This window comes from Orcinus orca, chromosome 2 (assembly GCF_937001465.1).
Source record: "Orcinus orca chromosome 2, mOrcOrc1.1, whole genome shotgun sequence".
In the NCBI taxonomy this organism is placed as follows: Eukaryota; Metazoa; Chordata; class Mammalia; order Artiodactyla; family Delphinidae; genus Orcinus; species Orcinus orca.
Window position 1 is genome coordinate 152962228 of NC_064560.1, and position 25784 is coordinate 152988011.

Sequence of the window (25784 nt, forward strand, 5' to 3'; positions counted from 1 at the left end):
AGAATGAAAGTATACTGTTGTAAGTTTCTTATACTATATTTGAAGTGGTATAATATTATTTAAAGATGGATTATGATAGCCTAAAGGCATATCCTATAAACTCTAAAGCAACCACCAAAATAAAAGCATGAAAGATAAAATAGAATAATAAAAATTACTAAACCCAAAAGAAGGCAGACAAATAGGAAAAAAGGGACAAAGAAGTACTAGGACAAGTAAAAAACAAATAGAAAACTGGTACTTTTAAACCCAACCATATCAACAATCAATTAAATGTAAAATTCACCCAAAGACATTTACAAGGAATAGTGAAGAATTTTTTGAAATAATAGACCCAGCAAGAACATATTTACTTTTCTAGCTGCAAAACACACTATAGAAGTCCTGTTATTGATAATGCTGATGCAAGGATTGGCAACTTTTTTCTGTAGAGAGCCAAATAAATACTTTAGGCTTTGTGGGCCATATGGCCTGTGTTGCAACTTCTCAACTCTGCCATTGTAGTGTGAAAGCAGCCACGGACAGTATGTAAACAAATGAGCATGGCTGAGTTCCAGTAAAACTTTATTTACAAAACAGGCAGCAGGCTGCATTTAGCCCACAGGCTGTGGTTTGCCAGTCATGATCTAGAACAGTGTAATAGACAAAGAGGTCAGAGGTGGACCAACATATAAAAAAGAACATAGTATATGAAATAGGTGGCATTTCAAATCATAGGGGGAAGAGTGGATTATTCAGCAGTTAGTGCAAGAAAAATTAGCTTGTTTCTTTTGAAAAATAAAATTAGAATCAACTTTGTATCATTCACAAAAATAAGTTAATTAAAGAGCTAAACATTTAAAAATTTAACTATAAAAGTAGAGGGCAGTGAAGAAAAATGTATTTATAAACTTGGGGTGGGGGGAAGCATTTCCTAAAGTAAACACTATAGTCACAAGTCACAAAAAAAAAGTTGATAAATTTGAGTACAAAAATTTTTTTAAACTTTCCTGTATACTGTCTAAAAGTAGATGTCACCTAAAGGTAGGAGACACACAGGGAGAAAATATCTTCAACTTTTAAAACAAACAAATAATTGGTATCTATAGTATATAAGAGCTTCTGTAAATCAATAAGAAAAATACAAACAACACAGTAGAAATATGGGAGAAAATATTATTGGGCAATTCACAGAAGGAGAAATTTTAAAAAACAGCTAATAAATACATGAAAAGCTGTTCAACTTCACCAGTAACAAAGTAAACCAACATTAATATACCATTAAGATTTTTTTTTTTTTGCCTATTGGCAAATTGGCCAACCAAATCGGCAAAAAATAAAACAATTGATAATATCCAGTGTTTGTACAACTGTGAAGAAATAGATTCTTTCATAATTTTTTACAGGAGTATAAACTAGCATTATAGGACAATTTTGAATAAAACTGACTTACAACCCAGCCATTTATTTCTAGATGCTTATCCTACAGAAATAAAAACATATTTTAAAATAAGTCTTGAGTATTGATTTGAAAAGAGAAACATGTAATATGATCTAAATGTCAAGTAAATACTGGCACAGTCTTATTTTGGCATAGTATGCAGCAGGTTAAAATAATAAGTAGTTTAGATGTACAGACATTAAAAGATCTTCAGCATATGCTGTTAAGTACAAAAACAAAGGCACAATGCAGCACATTAGTGTAGCACAAAAAAAACAAGGTATGTAATTATATGTGTATGTTTAAACATAAGTAAGTGCATGAAAAATGACCTTGAAGGACATCTAACAAACTAAACTATGGGTAACTCTGAAGAGGAGAGTGATTAAAGGCAAGGTAGGAAAGGGCACTTACCTTCTTTTGTTTGTTTTAAGTCCATATTCTTCTTAGAAAAGACAAACAGAGATATCGCAGGGAGTAAAAACAATACTTTGGAAAAAACAACCTATTGTTAATATTCTCAGAGAGATAGAAAATAGTGCACTCAGACAATTGGAGAAAACTGCTATATGGATAGAGATGTAGAGAATTACAAGAGCTCTTCAAAATATGATAGCCAAAATAAATGTTCTAGTGGGGAAGTTGGAAGATAAAGTAAATTTCTCAGAATACAGAACGAAAACAGCAATGGTAGATGTTAACATACATGCATACATACCAATAGATAGCTTATGTACATACATGAAATGAAGGGAAAATCTTACAAGAAAAATTTTCAGAACTGAAAGATATGCATTTCCAAACTGGAAAAAATGCAAAGAATGCCCATAAAATAAGTAATAAAGACCAATCCAGGAACATATCATCATAACATTTTAAAAACTAGGGATAAAGAAAAGATCCTAAAAGCATCCATATATTCCCTCCCTAACCCCTGGTTGAGTTTTTTTTAAGACTTTATTTGGGGAGTGGGGAGTTTTAGGTTAACAGAAAAATTATGGGGAAGGTACCGAGATTTCCCATATACCCTCTGCCCCCACACATTATAGATTTTTTAAGAAAAAGGATGGAAAGAAAGATGGATGGAAGGAAGGAAGGGAGGGAGGGAGAAAAGGGGAAGGAGAGAACAAGAGAGAGAGAAAAAGAAAATAGTCATATATAAGAATCAGGGCACAGAATGGAATTAGTGTTTTCAACAGTAACACAGGAAACTGGAAGACAATGAACAATACTTTAAAAATTGAGGGAAATGTTTTTCAACCTAGAATTGTAGAATAAATTAATCAAGTATGAAAGTACAATAAAGACATTAAAGTCTTTTAAAGATTATCTCCCCTATCTTCATACTCAGAAAGCTACTGAAGGATGTGCTCCCACAGGATGGGGGAGTGAGTCAATTAAGAGGAAGATAGATGTGAGATCCAGGAAACATGGGACCCAGCACAGGAGAGAAGCAAAGGGAAAGCATAGGTTGTCAGCCATACAGCAGACTCAGGGAGCAACCAGTCCATGTAGAAACAGGAAAATGGAGGGTTCTAGGAGAGGCGTCTCCAGAGGGAAAATAAAACTGACGGCTCACTCAATGTATTTGACCAAGTAGAACAGGATATTGAGAGGGGCTTCATAGTTCTGTGAGGAATGTGGGAAAATTTGATACACATATAGAATAACTGAGCAAACAAAAAGAGGAAATTAACTCTGAGAAAAAAATATTGAAGAAAAATATATCATCATAATATTCTACAACTGACTTAACACTTGCATAAGCATAAAGTAAACATTGTATAATATTGATTTAACCAAAATTGTGACATAACTATTGGGAGGAGAGGGAGATTCTAGGTGGGGTGGTGGGACAGAGTGAATGTGTGTAAAAGTGCTTTCTCCTATCTTCCATGATAGGAAGTTGACAGATAATATTCCAAATTGGAAAAGCAGCATACATGTATTATAAGAATGTTACTTAGAAATATGAAGGTAAATATTTTTCTTCTAAAACCACCTCAAGAGTTGAAAGTATTAGCATTTAGGGAGCGAAGGAGGGGCTATTTATTTATTTATTTTTTAGGGAGGTTGCAATTTTTTATTTATTATTTATTTATGGCTGTGCTGGGTCTTCGTTTCTGTGCGAGGGCTTTCTCTAGTTGTGGCAAGCGGGGGCCACTCTTCATCGCGGTGCACGGGCCTCTCACTATCGCGGCCTCGCTTGTTGCGGAGCACAGGCTCCAGACGCGCAGGCTCGGTAATTGTGGCTCATGGGCCTAGTTGCTCCGCGGCATGTGGGATCCTCCCAGACCAGGGTTCGAACCCGTGTCCCCTGCATTGGCTATTTTTTGTTAGAGGCTTTATAGTACATTGGACTGTCAAATTATGTAAATGTATTACTTTAAAATTCCTTTTTAATTCTTTTTTTTTTTTTTTTTTTTTTTGCAGTACGCAGGCCTCTCACTGTTGTGGCCCCTCCCGTTGCAGAGCACAGGCTCCGGACGCGCAGGGTCAGAGGCCATGGCTCACGGGCCCAGCTGCTCCGTGGCATGTGGGATCTTCCCGGACCGGGGCACAAACCCGCGTCCCCTGCATCGGCAGGCGGACTCTCAACCACTGCGCCACCAGGGAAGCCCTCTTTTTTCATTCTTTTTAAGGAGATAAAACTAATTTCAGTCACTAGCATAGAACCCTGGGTTCCCAGAGACCCTAAAGAGTACAGGACTGGCAAATGTACACCAGTGGGGTGGAGGTCAATCTTTGTTTTGAGGACTGGGCTATAAGTTTGTCTTGAATGAACAGAGACCTGGGTGCCAAGCCCAGGAGGCGGAATGGGAGAGGGGACCGTTGTTCTCAGACACGGGCTCTTCCTGAGAAAGCATGCAGGCTATTCTGGGAGGTGTTGAGATGTAAATGAAAATGGTTTGGGGGAGTCACACGGGAGCTGTTTGTAGTGAAGGCACCAGAAGGCTGGTGGTTCTCCCTTCCTCCCTGCAGACTGGGAGGCGTGGGGTTGATGCCCAGTGAAAGTGATCTGGCTCCCATTTCCTTAGTGAGAACAGGCAGCAGATGGGTGTCTGGTAACCCAAACCCTCTACTGAAGAGGCCCAAGTCAATTGCTCCCCCTGGCCGGGGGCTGGGGCTGACTCAGGTTTCAGCCACAGGCCCCTGGGGGCTAATGTCCAAAAGCGGGGCAGAAGATTGAATCTGAGGCCTGGTTTTGAGGGAGGCGGGGAGACACAGAGGATATCAGGATGGGAGGAGAGCTAATGAGGAGACTGTTGATCCATCTGTTCCCTAGTTCAAGGGTTCACGAACCTCAGTGATACTCAGAAAGACTCAAAGAGGCATTTTTGAAAGATAGATATATTTCCAGGCCTCACATCACACCTGCTCATCAGAACCTCCAGGGGTAAGGCCCAGGATTTTGATGCACACATGCATTCTTCTTACCACCCCTGGGAGCCCACGTGCAAGCTGGTTCCAGACCACTCCTGCCCATGACTCCAAGGCAGTCCTCGCTCTATTTGAGCTGTTTCTCTTCTTTCTCCTTTACTAGCTGTTCAGATGCAAAAGAAACTCTCCGAAACCCAGGGGGGTGGGGGGGGGAAATCTGCTTTTTGCAGGGGTTTGACAGCATCTGACAGTTATGAATTTGTGCTATAGGAGAAGCAGGTGCTTCCTGGGAGGCGCAGGAGCAAAGCTGTCCTTTAGACTGTCGCCATTTTTATTCCCATCATTCATCTTCAGTGAGAACCTCTGAAAGGCAACTGAGAGGTTCAGAGGCAAATATTTCTTTCCCCTTTGACAGCCTCCAAGGTCTGAGTAGTGCTTGGCACCAAGAGGGGGAAACAAAGATGGTACAGGAATGGGCTAAATTCAGTTCTGGAAGATGTGAGCTCTGCGTTTGGAACCCGTGTCTTCTCCTCACCCAGATCACACAGTCCTGGGATAATATGAGGAGAGCACTGAGAGCAAAGAGCCCAAAATGGGAATGGTGGCTGGATTTATTGTTTTATCTGAGCCACCAGATGCTGTGTTCAGGCTCTTGATGGTTTCCCCATTGGATTCTAGTGTTTGTGGTCACAAAGCCCTCCCCATCAAGGCCATCCTAATCCAAAATCTAAAATAGATTTTCTGTGATGAAGATAAATGGTAAATGTAGAAATTCAGGGTCAGCTGAACCTTATCTTTATAAACTGCACCAAGTTATAAACTTCTTGAGGGTAGAAACCACGTCTTTCTTGCTCACAACTGCAGCCTGAGGGACCAGCATCACCTGGCATAGAAAAGGTGCTTGATAAATGCCAAGTTCAGCAATTGAGTGGAAGGTCTGCAGCCACGGGCCAGGGTGCCAGGTGGGCTTGGCAGAACCACATGAAAGTCCTCTCCACCTGGAAAGGTCTTCCTCTGGTCTTTCTCTTCATTCCAACCTCAGCTCCATGACCCCTCCTCAGAAATGGTCCCTGAACACCCTATCTGAAGTTGGCCTTTCCATTACATCTCTACCCCTTGTCCCTATTTAGTTCTCTAATAACAAATGTCACGATCTCCAGCTCTCAGATTTCCTAACTTGTTTATTATTCTTATTTGATTACCTGCTTCCTACACCATAATATCAGCACGGCTGAACTCTCCACCCACAGCACCTGGAACAGGTTCTTGGCCCAGTAGGCAGGCACTCCATGAATTCAAGTCGAATGAACAAAGCAGCATTAGATTATGAGAACAAGAGAGACACTTTCCTCAGTTCTACGACACACGTTTTATTGATTCTGGACCTGCGCTGCATCTTACAACCGATGTACGTATGTGATGTTGCCATTTACTCCCATCCTCCCTGAAAAGCTGTTAGCACATCAGGGTGCTCATGTTATAAACCGTGTCTTAGCATCAATGAAGGACACCAAGCATTATCCTGAGCTCTCTAGCTTAGCTGCCTCTAAATCCAGGATGCTTTTGCTGAGCGATGAGGAGGAGGGAGGCACATCAAAGGGCATAAAATAAGGAAACCAGTGCCGAGAAATAGCTGGAAGGAATGCAGAGCAGAAAGGGCATCAGGAGAGGGCAGGGCGGGCTGGCAGTGGTGTTCCTCAGGTGCTGGGCAGTATGAACTGTCCTTCCTCTCCTGCCGCCTTCATCCCACCTTGGGTGTTTATTAATGTGCCAGGAGTAGCTGTGTCGCCTCAGGTGTGCCAGAGACCATACATGTGATGGCCTACAGCACTGGGGTGGCAGGGCACGTGGGCAATCCTCTGCCTGCTGGAGTCCTGGGCATGGCACAAAGGTGAAGGCTCCACTTAGGGACTTCTTGGGTTGGAACAACGGCTTCAAGCACCCTGACAAAGTGTGGTTCTGCAGCGTCTGTTTCAGAACCAAAGAGTTTGCATAATAGGCAGATGCTTGGGAGGCAACCCCTCCACCCCAGAATGAGCCTCCAGAAGCAGCCCCCAGAATCCGCTTTTTCATAAGCTCCCCCCGACCCTCCCACCGCCCCCCACCCCCCAACATGATTCTTTAGGTGAGTGGTTCTCAAACTTAACAAATGCAAATGAGGGAATGATCTGATTCACCTGGGGACCTATCCCAACTCCAGGCAGCTTCGATTACAAATGGGAACGGAATCTCACAGGCCACTGCTGGATGTGCTCTGGTGAGCTCCTAGGCGGGCAGGCAGCGCAGGGCCTGGGGGGAACTGAACGGAGCTCGGCTCTGGGGTGTTCGCTGTCTGTTCCTGGCTGCAGCCTGACCCCTGGTGGTCAGAGCGAGGGGTTTGGTAGGAGGGACCCGGAGCATTTGGCTATTTGCAATGCCAGGAAAAGTTATAACAAACTCCACCTCTGCTTGCAAGTGGGATTGCCAAGACTGGGATGATTTGAGGAGGGGTGATGCCAGGTTATGGATTTTCTAAATTCCTTGTTTTGCCTCCATCGTTGACTCGTCTTGTCAGTGTCCCTCCCCAGACATCTCTAGGCGGCATTTTAGCTGCATTTCTGCATCTCCGTGGAGGGCGGAGAGGGGGAGAGAGAAAGACAAGAAGTTGGGTGTTTCCACAATACATTCTTCTTTTTAAGGTTGGGGGCGTGGCCAAGGTTAGCAAACTGACAACCAGACACAGGTGTGCCTGTGGCTGCTATTATGTGGGCCGCTGCCTTTTCCTCATTAGCCCAGGTCCCACTCTGCCTCTCACCTGGCCGGCGCACCTGAACCCACTGAGGATGGAGCGAGACGGCAAAATGGCTGCACCGCTGCGGCAGCCCTTCCTCTGTCCCTCGGGGTCTAGGAGTGGCTCACTCAGCGTCCAGACACTGATCCCGTCAACTTGCTGAAGCTCAGGCCCAGGATGCAAGTGGTCATAAAAAGAGGTAATTTAAAGAAGTCTCTCCAGTGATATATTGCTCTCTCCTTTTCCTTTTTAATCCTTGGGCATTTATAACCAACAGAAAGAGATCACCTGACTTTAGTGATGAATAATAACGTGGCTTTGCGTTTCCAGAACGGAAATATAGAGCCCAAATCAGGGAGCTATGATTCTTTCGGCCAGTGACCGCAAAGCAAGATGAGTTAGTGTAACAAGGGGAGCAAACGCAGAGAGGAGAAATTTCGACCGAGAGAGTCAGTGGAAGGGAAGTGGCCTGAGAGGCAGCACCCTGAGCTGCTGTGGGGTTGACCACGTGCAGTCCAGTTATTCAGGTGTTTAATACACATGACTGAGAGCCCTCCGTGGGGAAAGCACTGAGCTGGATGCTAGGAAGACAGAAAAACATAAGACATCTGGCTCCTACCCTCAAGTTATTTTCAGTCTTGCAGAAGGCAGTGGAAAGACGCATAAGCCAAAACTGATCAAACTATTTGGACTATGAATTTATCTGGCATGTTTAGCTCTTTGATTCACTACGTGATCATCATTGCTGTCACTCTCATTCACCGAGCGCATAGAATTTTATTTAATTCTCACCATAATCCTACCCGTATTTATTATTATCCCCATTTTATAAATGAGGAAACTGAGTCCTTAGATTAGATAACGTGCCCAAGGTCAAATAGCTGGAAACTGTGGGAGCTGGCATCAGCCTGACTCCAGAACTCGTTGTCACCCAGCAGGTGACAGGCCTCCAGGCCTCCACCTCTAATCGTGTTTCTGCTGCTCTCTTGCTAGAGTCCACTTCTCACATCTCACTTCACTTATCTCTCCACACTCACCCACCCTAACATCCTTTCCTCCCATCTCCAAGGATAAGGCATGCAGCCATAGGAGCTCATTCATCACTCTACCCCTTCTCCTCCAGCCCTTAGGACTCTGTCCACTCACCTCCTTTCTCCTGCACCCTCAATTCATCATCTCTGCTCGTTCCTTCCCCTCAACCCATGAACGTGTCAAAGGCTCTCCTTCACTAAACAAACCCACAAACAAATAAAACACACCCAACAAAAGCTTCTTATATCATACACCTATTAGAACAGCTCAAATAAAAAATAGTGACAATACCAAACGCTGGTGAGAATATGGAAAAACTGGATCTCTTGTAAATTGCTGTTGGAAATGCAAAATGGTACAGTCTTCTGGAAAATAGTTTGGTAGTTTCTTAGAAAATGAAACATATGCTTACCAGGTGATATAGCAGTTGCATTCCTAGGCATATATGCCAGAGAAATGTGAACTCATGTCACAAAAATGTCTACATGATGTTCATTGAAGCTTTATTTCTAATAGCTCCAAACTGGAAACAACCCTAATGTGTTTCAGGGAGTGAATGGCTAAACTAACTGTGGTATATCCATATGATGGAATATTCCTCAGTAATAAAGAGAAACAAGCTCTTGATACTTCCAGCAATGCTGATGTCGTGGGGAAAAAACTGAATGAAAAAAAGCCAGGCTTAAATGTTACACACTATATGGTACCATTTGTATAATGTTTTCAAAATGACAGAATTATAGGGATGGTGAACAGATGCATGTCGCCAAGGGTTGGGGCATGAGGGAGCTCTTTCTGGTGATGGAACAGTTCTGCATTTAACTGTGGTGGTGGTTACACAAATCCATGCAGATGATAAAGTTGTGTAGAACTATTCATACACACACGTATGAGTTCATGCATAAACTGTTGAAATTTGAATAAGGTCTGTAGCCTGTAACAATGTCAATGTCCTGGCTTTGAAAATATATACTACAGAAATGTAAGACGTTACTACTGGGGGAAGCTGGATGATGGATACATGGGACCTCTCTGTACTGTTTTTGCAACTTTCTTTAAATCTACAAAAACTTTTTAGAAGTATACGTACTTAAAAAACAAACAAACAAAATCCCAAAGCTTCCTTTACCCTATATCCAGTTCAGCCCTGCTGGGTCCCCAGCCCATGGCCATCACCCCATCTCTCTCCTCCTCTTCTCACCCAGGACCATCCAGAAGGTAACCTGCCCTCACCATCTCCACATCCTCCCCTTCCATTCATTCCCCAGTCCCCTGCCATGTGACTTCTGCAACCTCCCCATTGCCAGATACTGGGGAGAGTTTGCAGTCTGTATGGGCCTTTCTGCTGCTTCTGAAACCATTGTATCCTCCCTCCTTGGGGGCGGGGGGTGGTCTCTAATCATTTGGTGTCTATGGCAGTGCACTTTTCTGCTCATCCTTACGCCTCTCTGACCAATATCCCTTCTCTGTCTCCTTTGTGGACTTCTCTTTCCAATAGTTGTCTTCTGCTCCTTATCCCTTAAATATTGATGTTAAGGGATTGACACTGACCCACTCCTTGACCCGCTGCTTTTCTTCCTCTTCACTCTATTCCAGAACAATCTCATCCACTCTCTTGGTTTTAACTGCACTTACCTGTTGCTGTCTCCCAAATCAGTATCGCTAGCCTAGGCCCTCCCTCAAGCTTTGGCTACGTCTATCCACCAGCCTGCGGTCATCTCACCCAAATGTCCTCTGAGCACTTCAGAATCAATGTGCACGAACCCTTTATCACCTTGCTTCTAGATCAACTCTTCCTCCTATAAGCTAGAAACTTAGGAATCACCCTTGATCACACACGTTCAGTTGGTTGATGGGGTCCTCTTGAGTGGGCCTAAATGCTCACCTCTATACCTTTTACCACCGTCCTGGTTCAGGGCACCATAATCTCCTGCCTAAATTACTGCCATAGCATCTGAACTGGTTTCCCTCCACACAGGGAAATCCTTCCTAAATCTGTCCTCCACCTTAAGGGTGGAGCAATCTATTTAAAATATGAACCGCCTTCATCAAACTCTGTAGTGGTTCAGTCCATCACTTAGAGGCAGAACCCCAGCCTTTTAACATGGCACACAGGCCCCTCTATCTAGAAACTGCCTATGGCAGCGGCTGTTTTTCAATGCATTTCACTCTCCAGCATGACAGGACTGCCTGTGGGTGTTGCTTGTGCTTTGCTGTGCCTTCCTCCCGCCCGTCAGGCAGTGCTGTCCAAGGAGAGTGTCTATCGTCATCCCAGCCCCACTCCTCCACCCATCTAGACTTAGCTACTCCTGCTCGGTCTTTGGGAACCATCTCTCACCTACCCTCTCCACCCCTCCTGTTTACATTGCAATTATTTGTCTATGTGCCTATAGCACGTTTCCTCAAAATGTAATAGGAGGGATGATGATACCAGATTTAAGTTCAGGTCTTTGAATTACTTTAAGCAATCAAAATACTCTCTTGCTTGCTAAGTGAGATGTATGAGCTACTGAGGAGGTAGGACAATGCTTTAGGTTCCATACATGCCTCTCACAAGCTGTGAGAGGAGGAAGGACGTGGAAAGAAGATGATCGCCCTACCAGCAGAGGGCGACATACAGCCGTGGCTTGGAGGATAGGAGGGACCACTGCAGCCCGGGCCAGATGTATCCAAGGTGAGCTGGAGATTAAAATCGGCTCCCATAACCCTGTATCGGCATAACAACGACAGTGCACAATGTCTGAAGTGAAAGGTATGCAGCAGCAGAGAACATGGGGGCAAATGTGAAAAACATGCCCTTGTCATTATGGGAAAAGAAATAAGAAACACACTTGCATCTTCGTATGAGTAGAAGAGGAATCCAGGATTTTTAAAGTCTAGTCAAGGCTCAAATAGACCCTTGATCAAGGATGGAGACCCCAAGTGTAGCCCATTTTGGAGTTATGAGCTCGACAAGAATATGGACAAAAAGGGAGGTGACAAGACCAAGTACAGACACCAAGAAGGCAAGTCCTTCAGCTTCTAAGCAACCCTCCTGGGTCTCCCACTGCAGTCTCCCCTTCTCCCATCATCTTTCATGCCTTATCAGAACTCCTTTCATACTCTTTGGTTTGTCCTTACTATTTTAAGGGTGAGGGAGGCAACTTTTTAAAATGAATGCATTTTCATCTGATTTGAAATATACCTGGTTTCAGACTTCCACTGCTTTGCTAGCCTTTCTCTTCTGAAAGAAGAGAGTTGTGTGCCATCTTGTGGTGGAGGGCTGCCACAGCAACATTAATGCACCCACAGCATCCTGCCCAGTCCGGCACCGGGGTTTACCAGATGTACGGCTCTGGAAAGGGTTCTGGGTCAGGGCCCATAGCAGTCAGAGAATGTACCCGTGGAGAGACGCTGGGGGCTGAGCTGGTCATGAATCGCATTGGAGTAGGGTCCAAAGAGATTTTTCCTGATCTCCCAACCAATATGATTTTATCTTTTGGTGCCATTTTCCCTAATTGATAAATGAATTCTGATCCATTATGGTGTTCTTGCACAGTGGCAAGAACCCAGGCTGAGCTAAGTCCCCTGGTGTCTAATCGCCCCCCATCACAGACCAGCCAGGCGAGCTAGCAACAGAGAATGGTGAAAAGGGAATGGAATGAGGGCCAGGAGCTTCCTACTCAAGCGCTACCACAATCCAATGTGTTACCCTGGGGAAACCCTTGTACTGAGCACCTCCCCTGTGTCAAGTGCTGCCGAGGTGCTTTTCCTACTTCTTCCTCATGGTCATCCTGTGGGATAGTGGGTCTACACGCGAGGAAAGTGAGGCTTAGCAAGAGGGAGTCACAGACCCACGGAGTGATGAGTCAGGTGTGACTCCAAAGCATATGGTCTTTACATTTTAAATGTATTTTCTTTTTATAATTTTTGTTATGTGAATGTGAGGCAGGGTTGGAGGGTCACACGTAGGCCCGATAGCTTGAATATATTGTGTCCCTTGATAACAGGGCAAGCCCAGTTTCCACCTGAGTCTTCGACAAAGCTACAGATGCTGGGCTGTTACTTTTTAATCCCCCATGTATTCTCACTTCTCCCCATCTGACTTTGTTTCTAAAGGCGTTTTAAGAGATTGAGCCACCTTAGCTTCAAAAAGCATATCCTTTGATTATTGAAGATAAAAGATACGACCTCAAGAGAGAACACTGTCTGCGGGATTAATAAGAAAATGAAGTCTTCTACGGAGAGGACAAGACGCTCTCCCTGCCTGATGTACTTACTGCTTCTCTTAGGACTGTCACTACAGGGTCTCACCTGATACAACTCCCTGTGGTTGCGAGGGGCTTGTTGTTAGAGTCTCCATTTGACCCCTGAGGGAATTTGGGTTCAGAGAGATTAAGAAATGTGTTTGATACTATATATAAAATAGATAAATAACAAGGACCTACTGTATAGCACAGGGAACTATAATCAATATTCTATAATCTATAATGGAAAAAAATCTGAAAAAGAGTGTATATATGTATAACTGAATCACTTTGCTCTACGTCTGAAACTAACTAGTTCATTCTTTTTTATTGTTGAAGAATAGTCCCTTATATGGATATACCACAATCTATTTATTCCCTTGGTGATAGAAATTTGGATTATTTCTATTTGGGGGCTATTATGAATAAAGCCACTGAGAACATTGACGTGCCAGTCCTTGTAGTGGACATAGGCTTTCATTTCTTTTAGGTAAATACCCAGAAATGGAATATCTGGGTTCTGTGATAGGTGTATGTTTAAGTTTTTAAGAAGCAGGGAAACTGTTTCCCAGAGCGGTTGTACATTTTTACAGATCAGCAGCATATGAGAGTTCCAGTTTCTCCACATCCTTGACAACACTTGGTATGGTCGGTCTCTCCCATTTTATACATTCTGATAAGTATGTAGTAATAGCTCACTGTGGTTTTAACTTGCGTTTCCTTGATGACTAATGATGATAAATATCTTTTCATGTGCTTACTAGCCATTCGTATATCTTCTTTAGTGAGGTGTCTATTCAAATCTTTTGCCCATTTTAAAAATTGGATTGTTTGTCTCTCAAGTGTCACAGCCCTTTGTTTCCTAATGCTCATATTTTGAAAACCACTGGTTTTTTTTTTTCTAGTTTTTTGGTTGCTTTAGGCAGGAATTGTAAATCTAGTCTCTGTTATTTCATCTTGACTGGAAATGGCAGACTAACTAACAAGGTCTTTGACCCCCAAAGCTGTGCTCTTTCCTTAAGAAGCCTGATGTAAGAGAGAGTGGGTAAAATCTCACCTTTAAAAAAAAGATCTCATGAAAAATTGTTTCAATAAATGATTAAAACCCTGTCCCTCACTCCCTGTTGTGTGGTTCCTATACATCAAAGTTTAAATTCCCAAGTTTTGATTCTCATACATTAAATCTATTACTTTGGTTCAGTTCTTTATTATGGAAAGTCACAAAAATTAATCTCATGCCAAGTTTACTCATTTGGAGGTGATGGAAAAGGTACTGTTTCCTCTGTAGTTCTGATATTTCATTGATTTCCTAATATAGAGGACATTAGCCATTTAGTATGAGAAGTACAAATTTTTCTGATAAATCTTATCTTGTCTGCAAACAGAAAGTAGAATCCAGGACTGTGGGATATTGGTGGCTCTAAACAGAAATACTAATGATTTATCATATATACTTAGCTTCACTTCATTAAATTTTTGGAAATGAACGTGTTGGGAAAGGTAATCTAATGTCATCCATTAAATAAGAAAAATGGAAATTAGATCATTAAAGTGAATGTGGCTGGTGCCAAGGCGAACACAATGAAAAATGCTTTATTATTCTTCCTTATTTCAAAGCAGCCCTTTAATTAAGATTTCTTCCACCAGCAAAACTAATTTCACAAGTTTATACAGCCAGCATATTTCCATTTACACTTCCCGAAAGTGGTCCTTTTGCATTATAGGGATTTTTTTTCTTACTTTTAAAAAAATAAATTTATTTATTTGGCTGCATTGGGTCTTTGTTGCTGCGTGCTGGCAGCAACTCTTCGTTGCAGTGCACGGGCTTCTCATTGCGGTGGCTTCTCTTGTTGCAGAGCATGGGTTCTAGGTGCACGGGCTTCAGTAGTTGTGGCACGTGGGCTCAGTAGTTGTGGCTCATGGGCTCTAGAGCACAGGCTCTGAAGTTGTGGCGCACGGGCTTAGTTGCTCCGCCGCATGTGGGATCTTCCCAGACCAGGGCTCGAACCTGTGTCCTCTGCATTGTCAGGTGGATTCTTAACCACTGTGCCACCAGGGAAGTCCCCATTATAGGGATTTTTTTTAAAAAACATCTTTATTGGAGTATAATTGCTTTGCAATGGTGTGTTAGTTTCTGCTGTATAACAAAGTAAATCAGCTATACATATACATATATCCCCATATCTCCTCTCTCTTGTATCTCCCTCCCACCCTCCCTATCCCACCCCTCTATGTGGTCACAAAGCACTGAGCTGATCTCCCTGTGCTATGTGGCTGCTTCCCACTAGCTACCTATTTTACATTTGGTACTATATATAAGTCCATGCCACTCTCACTTTATCCTGGCTTACCCTGCCCCTAGGTTCTTCATAACCTTTTTTTTTTCTTTTTTTAGATTCCATATATATATGTTAGCATACAGTATTTGTTTTTCACTTTCTGACTTACTTCACTCTGTATGACAGACTCTAGGTCCATCCACCTCACTACAAATAACTCAATTTCGTTTCTTTTTATGGTTGAGTAATATTCCATTGTATATATGTGCCACATCTTCTTTATCCATTCATCTGTTGATGGACACTTAGGTTGCTTCCATGTCCTGGCTGTTGTAAATAGAGCTGCAATGAACATTATGGTACATGACTCTTTTTGAATTATGGTTTTCTCAGGCTATATGCCCAGTAGTGGGCTTGCTGGGTCGTATGGTAGTTCTATTTTTAGGTGTTTGTTTGTTTGTTTAATTATTTATTTATTTATTTTTGGCTGTGTTGGGTCTTTGTTTCTGTGTGAGGGCTTTCTCCAGTTGCGGCAAGCGGGGGCCTCTCACTATCGTGGCCTCTCTTGTTGCGGAGCACAGGCTCCAGATGCGCAGGCTCAGTAGTTGTGGCTCATGGGCCTAGTTGCTCTGCGGCATGTGGGATCTTCCCAGACCAGGGCTCGAACCCATGTCCCCTGCATTGGCAGGCAGATTCTCAACCACTGTGCCACCAGGGAAGCCCCTATTTTTAGTTTTTTAAGGAACCTCCATACTGTTCTCCATAGTGGCTGTATCAATTTACATTCCCACCAACACTGCAAGAGGGTTCACTTTTCTCCACACACTCTCCAGCATTTATTGTTTGTAGATTTTCTGATGATGGCCATTCTGACTGGTGTGAGGTGATACGTCATTGTAGTTTGGATTTGGATTTCTCTATTGATTAGTGATGTTGAGCATTCTTTCATGCGTTTGTTGGCAATCTGTATATCTTCTTCGGAGAAATGTCTATTTAGGTCTCATTATAGGGATTTTATGTTTATTATCCAGGAAGGAAACGAGACCTAAAGGCAAGGGAGACAGCTCAGCATGGTGGGATGACAGTCGTCCTGTTCAGCTCGGGCAGACATAGTGAATGGTAACATTTTCAGTTCCTTAGACCCAACTTAGTATTATCTATTTTTCACATCAACAGCAACTCTAAGAAATATTGTTGGCAGTATCAGGCTGGCTCTGGATTTCATCCCTCCTTGAATGTGTTGATGAAAGTAGAAACCTGAGTACCAGTAACATTTCCAGTTGCTGGCTTCTGTGAAGATGGGGCAGCCGAAATTCGATAACTGTTCAGAATATTAATTTAAGCTTCAACCTGACAGCCAATGATCACTAGAACATATAGTACTGACCCAGCTGCTCAGCTTTCCTAGAAACGACTTGATTACACAGTTAGAACAGCTGCTGGAGCTAGCCAAAGACACAGTGGGAAAAAAAACAGTTAGAGGAAAAATAAGGCAGGATTAATTTGTGGTCTAACTCATTAAGACCTCCTGCTGTCATCCTTTGCCAAGCCACTAAGCCTTCACTTTTTAGAAAATGATCACATGCCTCCAGCTACTGTTATTAGTTTCCATGATTTTGCAGAAATCATAACACCAACCCCCAGGAATCATTAAAAGCTCTGGAGCATGTAATTTGTTCAAAGTGGGAAAAGCCTTCCCAAGGAGCCCAGGGATGGTCCACAGGGCTTTGGCCCTTCTCTCTGGTGGTGGTAAACCATTTGTACAAGTGGCTACACATGCCCAGCGAACTGGTCACATTTCTGCCATCCTCCCCTCCCCCTTCTTCTTTTCTCATCTTCTTTCTTCTCTCCTCCTTCCATCTTTCCTTCTCCTTTTCCTTGTCACCCTCTGGATGCTGGAGTAAGGTTGAAGGTGAGGCGTCAGGGACATAGCCAGATCTGAAGCTACTGACAACGCACTTGAGTCATCTGTATCCATCACTCATTTAATCCTTACAAGAACCTTAAGAGGAGGCATATCTCCCCATTACATAGGTAGAGGAATTGTGGCTTAAAGAGGTTATGTCTGGCTTCCCTGGTGGCGCAGTGGTTGAGAGTCCGCCTGCCGATGCAGGGGACATGGGTTCGTGCCCCGGTCTGGGAAGATCCCACATGCCGCAGAGCGGCTGGGCCCGTGAGCCATGGCCGCTGAGCCTGCGCGTCCGGAGCCTGTGCTCCGCAATGGGAGAGGCCATAACGGTGAGAGGCCCACATACCGCAAGAAAAAAAAAAAGAGAGATTATGTCATTTCTTTAAAACCATTAAACTCGTGATTATGCAATTTCTCTCTGTTTCAAAACCTCTCTTCTCTGCTCTGTTCTGTGATGCTGAGGCTGGGACTCTGCAAATCACGTTTCTGCTTTGTCTGTGGCTCTTTCTTGGCATGTGAGGACAGTCTAAGGCTAGACAAGGAAGAAGGGACTTTCTTCTCCCTGCTTGCTTCCTGGTACTGTCAGCATCACCCCAGTAATGGTTTTTCACCTCAGCAGCAGTAATTTTCCACATTCCTAGAACCAGCCCCTCAGAAATACCAACATCAGTTAACTGGCACCCCCTTCCCAGAGGTCTGGGTTCCAGTTATAAAGGCCTCTACTCCGAGCTTCTGGGCTCTAATAACCTTATCCTCTTCTCTTTGTGCCACTAGCCTTGGGGATGGGAACTGCTTCCTAAAGTTACTATCTTTCTGGTGCCCCAATATCTCCTTTTACCTTTTTGGGTCTTTGACATCCTTTTAACCAATTCCCACTATTAAGTTCTTTTCTGTTAAAATTATTGGTTTGGTTTCTGACTACTACACATAGGAGCAATAAGATTCAGAAACAAGTATGTCTGACTCCAAATGCAGGCCCTTGATTTTTGTTCTGTGCTATTCCCCTCCATGTCCACCCCCATTTGCAAGCTGGTGACAAAGATTCTTTGCTTGACCAAACTTTATTCAAGCTCCTGAAACTTCTCCTAGGCCATCAGTGCGCTGCCTAGTTTACCAAGAACCCTGCTAAGTTAGTTTAACCAGATTCCTCTACTCCCCTTGATATCTGATCACCCTGGATATCTGATCAGTTCAGTGATGTCCCACCAAGTGATGTCTGATCACCCTGGCTTGCTTTCAGAAAGAATCCTGTTAGGTCAGTTTAGCCAGAACCCCCTTTATCCCTAATGCTTCCTCTTAGGGATAATTTTCCATCCACTGACCCCCTGCTTCCTGCTCCTTGGCTACAAATCCCATTTGCCTTGAGCCCAGTCTCTCTCTCCCACTGTAAAATCCCATTGCCATGGTCCCTGTACCCTCATGATGGTCCTGAATAAAGTCTACCTTACCATCTTTTTTTTTTTTTCCGGTACGCGGGCCTCTCACTGTTGTGGCCTCTCCCGTTGCGGAGCACAGGCTCCAGACGCACGGGCTCAGCAGCCATGGCTCACGGGCCCAGCCGCTCCGCGGCATGTGGGATCTTCCCGGACCGGGGCACGAACCCGTGTTCCCTGCATCGGCAGGCAGACTCCCAACCACTGCGCCACCAGGGAAGCCCTACCTTACCATCTTTACAAGTGTCATTAAATATTATTTTCATTAACATGGACACTCGAAATCAGTTTGAATCAAGTGTAACTAGGAACTCAAGTTACAGTCTTTCGGTACATTTTTTGGGGAAAGTCCTAAACATTACTGTGTTGATTATTGAAGATTCCACTCACTGTTAAGCTGTTTGGAAAGCACCTTTCCTACCATAAGTGAATATGATAGCCTCAGCTAAGTAAGATGGAGCACTGATTAATATGTTCCTAAAAAGATCACAGAATTGACACGTTGCAAGTCATAGCAAAATGGGAATTTACCAGCTCTGAGTTTTGACTGGAAATCTCATTTCTATAAAAGCAGAACATATGGTATATTTTTGACCTTGTCTTGGTGATAATTGCATTTTGCAGAGGAAGAGGAAGAAACAAAAAGAACTTTCCTCCTAGATTTAATTCTGACCTCCCAGGAAGAACTGGTTATTGAAGCAGGAATATAGGAACCTAGAGGACTGGGAATCAGGGAGTGTCTTTCACATGGGGGATTAAAATGCCCAAGAAAAGCAATTCTGGAGAGGCTCTGACATGAATCCTAAATGTCAGTATACAGCTCTCAGAAGCTCAGAGGAAAGTGTAGTCTAGTCCCATAACCAGACAATCAGAAAGAGAAATCTGTATAAGAGGATGACAGGATCTCAAAAATAAAATTCTAAGGATGTAAGAGTGTGGCTCTTGATGAGGAGTGAAAGGGATTGGCCTCCAAAAACACCAGTGTGCCTGCACAGAGAGCAGTTTGATGAGCTTAACATATCAAAGGGCAAAAGATGGAAGAAGTGTACAGCTGACGATGTGTCAACGTCTCTTTGTTTCAGGTACTGTCTAGAGAGGAGCAACCCAAGTCCCTGCCTTCCATATACTTACACTTCTGGGGAGGAAGTGTAATAAATAAACAAGCCAATAAATAAACAATAAACCTGTAAATATATAAAGGATGACAGGTAAGTACAATAATGTTATATGTGTGCACTAAAACTATTGAAATTGACGATATTCTACCATTTTTGACCTACAAGAAGGGCAGTTTCATATAGTGCCATCTGCAGTACTGTTGGGAGGGTGAGATTCTACATAAGGTTGTGAAAAAAGGCCTCTCAGAGAAGCTGACATATGAGTAGAAACCAGGACACAGTGAGGGAACGAGCCATGTAAAAACCGTGGGAAGAGTGTTCCAGAAAGTTATAAGGGAAAAGCAAGTTACAAGATTTTGAGGTTATAAGGGAAGTTATAAGGGAAAAGCAAGTTACAAGATTTTGAGGGATGCTGGGTCTGTGTCAGGAACATCCAGAGGCCCAGTGTGGATCCAATAGAGGTGTGGAGGCAAAGAACAGTAAGAGGTAAGATGTCAGAGGTAGCCAGAGACAGAGACAATTCACATAGAGTCTTACATGACCTACAGGTCATGACAAAGATTTTGAATTGTATTCTGGGAATAAAATGAGAAGCCCTTAGAAGTATGAGAGCAGAGGTCGTATGATCTGAATATTATTTTGTAAGATCCATCTTGGGAACCCTACGGAGATTAGCCTATAGAGGGGCAAGCATGGAAGCAGAGTGACCAGTTAGAAGGCCATTGCAGGAATCCAGGAAGGAGCCGATGGCCACAGGGAAAAGTTGTGAGCGGTGAAGGTGGCGAGAAGGGGAAGTGGTAGGCTTTAGGATGTATTTTGAAAGTAAAAGTGGCGGGATTTGCAGATTGAATTCGACCTAACAGTTGAGAGTGAAAAATTACAACAAGACTTTTGGCCTGAGTGACTGGAGAAAAGATGGAACCATTTACTGAACTAGAAAAGAAAGAAGGTGAATATTTACGTGGGTGGAAAAAGTAAAGAGTTTGGTTTTAGGTATGTTCAAAGCAACATTGTTCTCAGACAACCAATCTGAGATGCTATATAGGCAGTTAGATAAACAAATTTAGAGTTTTGGGGAAAGGGCAAGACTGGAGATATATATCTGGAAGTTATTAACCTACAGATTTATTTAATGCATGGGCCTGGTAGAAATCACCTAGGGAATGAATGTAAATGGACCAGAGAAGAGGTCTAAGAGTGCCAGGGGACCCCAACCATTTAGAGGCTGTGAATAAGGGGATCCCTCACAGAAGCCACAGTCTTATTTAGAAGAAAGTCTTATCAGAAGGTATAGGGAAGCTAGAGAAACAACCACAGGAGAATCCTTAGGCTGTAACAGTTCAAAGAAACACGAGGGCTCGACTCCAAAGAACCGCTCCCTCCAGTGAGATAAACCACTGTGCCACCTGCACCTCTCCCCTACCCCAAGTGACAAAAGTCAGTTCTACACACCAACCATAAGCAAGTCTGTCAGCCCATATATTTCAGGTATAAAAAACCCTCTTGCCATTCCCATGGGCACAACAATTATAACTAACAAATACTCATCAAAATGCAGGTCACCTTCTGGAAGTTTTTCAGAAAGCAGCTTCCTGCCTAGGGTGTAAAAGGTCTGGGTACAAGGAAACCCAGTGGGCAAATTCCCAGACAAGTATTGGCAAAAATACTAAAAGACAAATGATTAAATTAATTAGAAAACTAAACGGGGAGAAATAGGAGAATTCAACTAGATTGTCAAAGATGAAGTAAATTGCAAATAAAGAGCCATTCCGGGCAGTGCTGTTTGGAGACCACCTCTAGAATACTGTTATAAACCCATAGAAAAGCCCTCTGGGAGAGACCAGATCTCTGTCACCCAGGGCAATTAAGTCACCAGGACTTGCCCCTCTGGCTACAGAGCTGGGTAGGGGAATCTGTCTGCCCATCCCAACCTCCCTCAGATACCCAGAAGAATAAGAGACCCCCAGCAAGAGAGGGCCCAGTTAGGTACACCAATCAAAACTGCTTCTTGACTCAGGGTGCTTCCACCAGTTGCAAATTAATGTTTCCATTCTAAATATCTATGTAGATAGATCGACAGACAGACAGACAAATGCTGGTCTTGGGGTCATGGGATGTGTACAAAAGCTATTCAGAGTTCATAGATTTAAAATACAAATAAAATACAGTGTTTACCTTGTGCATTACTGGTGGGAATGTAAAATGTTTAGCCCCTGTGGAAAACACCATGGCAGTTCCTCAAAAAAATTAAACATAGTATTACCATAGGATTCAGCAATTCCACTTCCGGGATTCTTTTCACTTCTCTCAAAAGAAATGAAAACGGGGATTCAAACAGATATTTGTACATCCATGTGCATAGCAACATTATTCACAATAGCCAAAAGGTAGAGGCAATCTAAATGTCCATCAACAGATGAATGGATTAAAAAATGTGGTATATACATCCAATGGAATATTAGCTTAAAAAAGGAAGGAAATTCTGACACACTCTACAACAGGGCTGAAACTTGAAGACATTATGCTCAGTGAATTAAGCCAGCTACAAAAGGACAAATACTGTATGATTCCGCTTATATGAGGTACATAGAGTAGTCAAACACAGAGAAACAGAAGTAGAATAGAATGGTGGGAGAAGGAGGTATTAGGGAGTCACTGTTTAATGGGAATAGAGTTTTAGTTTAGGAAGATGAAAAAATTCTGGAGATGGATGGTGGTAATGGTCGCACAGCAGTGTGAATGTACTTAATGTCACTGAGTAGTACACTTAAAAATGGTTAAAATGGTAAAAACAAAATTACAGTATTCAAAGAGTATAAAGTTAAAAAAATGAATAGCAAAGGTGTCTCAAAAGAATTACTAAAATTGTTTAGTTGGAAACAAAAATCCCATTGTTAATATTAAAGAAGACATCTTTTAAAAATATGTAGGGGTGTGTGTGTGTAAAAGTTGGCGTGTATGTGTTGACAATAATTTTTGTGTGCATTGCCTTTAAGATTCTATTTCTTCTCTTTGTGTATGTGAAAGCTATAAATTCATCAGTGAAAAATTACAGATCTCAGTATGGTTCTGAAAGCTAGGGGACAGGTGTGCTGGAGGAATAACACTGGACTTTAAATAATTAAGCCAAAATGATTGTGTTAATTAACTTACATCCTTATCATTAATTGTTCCCCTGACTTTTGGGGAATGAATAGTTTTTGTCTCAAAAGCAGGCTTTAGTGACCTAACGGTGTGAAAAGCAATCAGAGATAATGAGGCAAATTTAAACGGAAACATGCCAGCAATTATTAGTTTAATTGAAAGTTTTTATGATTTTGGCCTGAACTCAGTGCTTTTTCCTGATGGGCTATAATGTGGGCAGGGGAAGAGTAACAGTTTGTTTCTCTTTTTTATTTTTGTGTGTGTGTGTGTTTTTTGTTTGTTTCTCTTTTTTAATGAATGTATTCACTAAGTAATTTTGAAGTTTTTATTGACTTAAAAATTAAAAGTCAGTAAAAACAAATATTCTAACAATTTAAAAATCTGTCATATTTCAGTTGAGAGATTTTCTTTTTAAGCCGAGATGTAATTGACATGTAACATTGTATTAGTTTAAGACAGACAAGTTTAACATCCATCGCCACACACAGTTACAACTTGTGTTTTTCTTGTGATGAGGACTTTTAAGATCTACTTCCTTAGCAACTTTCAAATACAATTCAGTGTTTTTAACTATACTCACCATGTTTGTACTTTATTTCCCAGAAGTTATTTGTCTTTTTTTTTTTTTTTTTTTTTTTTTGCGGAACGCGGGCCTCTCACTGTTGTGGCCTCTCCCGTTGCAGAGCACAGGCTCCGGACGCGCAGGCTCAGCGGCCACGGCTCACGGGCACAACCGCTCCGCAGCACGTGGGATCCTCCCGGACCGGGGCACGAACCCGTGTCCCCTGCATCGGCAGGTGGACTCTCAATCACTGCGCCACCAGGGAAGCCCAAGTTATTTGTCTTTTAACTGGAGGTTTGTACCTTTTGACCCCTTTCATCTATTTCTCCTCCCTACCCCACACCTCTAGCTCTACTAATCTGTTCTATGAGTCTATCGTTCTATGTAAGCTTTCTGAGTTAGAAAGTAGCCTTGTATTCCGTAATCTTGTACGCACTCACTAAAAAATCTTTATATGCATTTTTATCACATTTCAAATTAATCTGTCTGCCAAAAAGAAAACCTTGTGAGCAGGATTTGCTTTGCCTAGTAGGTCATACTTCCACATTTTAAGTTTCTGAAGAAAAAAAGAAGTCCTTTATCTTATATCTTTAGTGCCCTAACAACTGATCATTAAAATAAAATACTCCTCATTAAAAAAAAAAAAAAAAAAGGAACCAAGGGTGAATTAGTACAGGCTCAAAAATAAAATGAAAGAATGTTACCCTAAAAATTCAGATGTTATAAAGACTCCCTAGGGGTCAGAGCAGGAAGAAAGGGGAAGTCTTTCTACAGCAAGGAAAATAAAAAAGAATGAGGGAGAAAACACCGTAAGATTTTTAAAATAAAAGATAGGGAATTGACGTCTTACAAAAGATTATATCTAAGTGGCCAAGCACTATATGAAAAAATGTCCAGTTGCATTCATCATAAGGAAAATACAAATCGAAACCATGTGGCAATACCACGATAACCCCACCATGATGGCTAAAAAGAAAAAGATGGAAAATATCAAGTGTTGGTGATAATAGGGAGCAAATGGAACTCTTTGACACTAATGAGGGGTGTGTAAGTTGGCACAACTGCTTTGGAAACCTGTTTGGCATTATATACTGAAGTGAAGCATATGCTTATTTATGATGCAGAAATTCCACTCGTAGGAGCCAACAGCAATGCATACATGTGTTACACATGTTCACCAAAAGACATTTACAAAAATGTTTATAACAACAGCCAAAAAAATGTTTATAACAGCACTATTTGAAGTAGCCCCCAAGTGGAAACTGCACAGATGTTCAGCAGTGGGACGGATAGTGTGGTATATTCGTACAGCACCGAGAGTGAGGGATCTATCAGCTAACAAGTAACAATGTGAATGAATTCACAAATATAATGTTGGGTGGCAGAAACCAGACACAAAGGAGTACATCCTGTATGATTGCATTTATTGAAACTATAAAAATTGGTAAAACTTATCTATGCTGTTAGAAGTTACTAGACTCTTGCTTGGGGGTGTGGGGTAGAGACTGAAAGGGAATGCAAGGGGATTTCTGGTTGTTAGTCATGGTCTCAGTCTAGGTGCTAGCTGCATAGATGTAATCAGGTTTTTAAAGTTCATCGAATTACACACTTATGTGTACTCTCCTGTATGTATAGTACATTTCAAAAAATGTTTGAAAAATAAGGAGGGAATGAAAAAAAAGCACTATTAACAGGAAAATATAAAAATGGGTTCCATAACAGGGCTCTTCTTGTCATTCTAGGGCTGCCCTAACGGTTACCGTGGTGGGCAGTAGAGGTTGGGTTTTGTTTTCCTTTTCTGACAGCTGATGCTACTCTTGTATAGTACCAACCAGTAGATCATAGACTCTGCACTGTTTGGATTTAATTTCTGGACATCTCAACTGAAGGTCAAGAAGGAAGAATGAAAGAAGGAAAAAGAAAAGCATGACCACCACACTTTCCCATGAAGTTTCCACTATGTATTCTGTTTGTAAATCATATTAGTCACCCTAAAACCTAAAATGAAGCCATCAGCACTGTAATTCAAATATAGGATTTGGTGTGATACCGTGTAACATAAAATGTCAAATTTGATAGGAATATATACAAATCATGTATATGTACATATAAGTATATACAAAAGGGTTGGAAAGTTACCTATGTGTGTAACAAAATATTAGAAAAACAAAGGGAAGGAACAAGGGCAGGTACACTGAAAGCATCAACATGAGCTAATGCTCTAGGCAAAGTTTCTCAGCCTCAACGCTATTGACATTTGGAGCCAGATAATTCTCTGTGGAGGTGGCTGTTCTCTGTATTGGAGAAGATTTGGCAGCATCCCTGGCCTCGTTTCATTAGACGCCAGTAGTAAACACCCCCAGCGCCAGTCAAGTCATGACAAGTAAAAATGTCCCTGGATAAAAGCCTCCTGGGGGACAAATTCACCCACATTGAGAACCATGCTCTATGGTATGTTGCTGCTTTGGTGCTGTCACTCCTGCAGCCAAAGTCGAAGTCACATCCAGAGT

At 42.3% G+C, this 25784-nt stretch overlaps 2 long non-coding RNA genes across 3 annotated transcripts in view; both read left to right on the top strand.

The window, feature by feature from the left end:
- Window positions 1-3333: 3333 nt before the first annotated feature.
- Window positions 3334-19658, top strand: LOC117198694 (uncharacterized). Its single transcript, XR_004479912.2, has 3 exons — window positions 3334-6209; window positions 7480-7770; window positions 19533-19658. It is a non-coding gene; the product is annotated as an uncharacterized LOC117198694 (long non-coding RNA).
- Window positions 19659-23021: 3363 nt separating this feature from the next.
- The window catches only part of LOC117198693 (uncharacterized), a 29771-nt gene continuing 27008 nt past the window's right edge, over window positions 23022-25784 (top strand). For both annotated transcript variants that reach the window (XR_007475705.1, XR_004479911.2), the window contains exon 1: window positions 23022-23568. This is a non-coding gene — a long non-coding RNA (uncharacterized LOC117198693). The remainder of the gene's footprint in view (window positions 23569-25784) is intronic.